Genomic DNA, 528 nt, shown 5'->3' with positions numbered 1-528 from the left:
GCCCCGTCATCCCCACCAACTCTCCTGCTGTCCCTGAGTGACAGCTCTGCTTCCAGCCCACATAAGACAGTCACAATTGCTCTCCCAGTTTGCAGTATTCCTGCTTGTCTTACCATTTTAAAGTACTAAAATCCTGGGGCGTTGTTTTTGGTATAATGCCATTATTTTGATATAAGAATGTGAAGTTGAAATCATTTATGTCTTGAGACGTACCCACTGCATTACAATTTTTAATTGTTCAATGGTGTATACATTTAGAATGTTTTTATAACAACAACAGCAACAATAACAACAACACCTACCTACCATGTAAATAGGGCCTATTAAATCCCAGGACTGTTCTAAGTGCTTTACACATTAACTCATTTAATCCTGGCAACAACCTTAAGAGGTAAATATCGTCTTTTTTTTTTTGTTTTTTTTTTTTGAGATGGAGTCTCGCTCTGTTGCCCAGGCTGGAGTGCAGGGGTGCTATCTTGGCTCACTGCAAGCTCTGCCTCCCGGGTTTACGCTATTCGCCTGCCTCAG

At 41.3% G+C, this 528-nt stretch overlaps 1 protein-coding gene across 4 annotated transcripts in view; it reads right to left on the bottom strand.

Moving 5' to 3' along the window:
* Positions 1 to 528, bottom strand: part of ENG (endoglin) — a 44,509-nt gene that overhangs the window by 16,236 nt on the left and 27,745 nt on the right. The gene's annotated exons all lie outside the window — the stretch shown is intronic.

This window comes from Colobus angolensis, unplaced genomic scaffold, assembly GCF_000951035.1.
Source record: "Colobus angolensis palliatus isolate OR3802 unplaced genomic scaffold, Cang.pa_1.0 Scaffold9, whole genome shotgun sequence".
In the NCBI taxonomy this organism is placed as follows: Eukaryota; Metazoa; Chordata; class Mammalia; order Primates; family Cercopithecidae; genus Colobus; species Colobus angolensis.
This window is presented reverse-complemented; position numbering and strand designations above follow the sequence as displayed.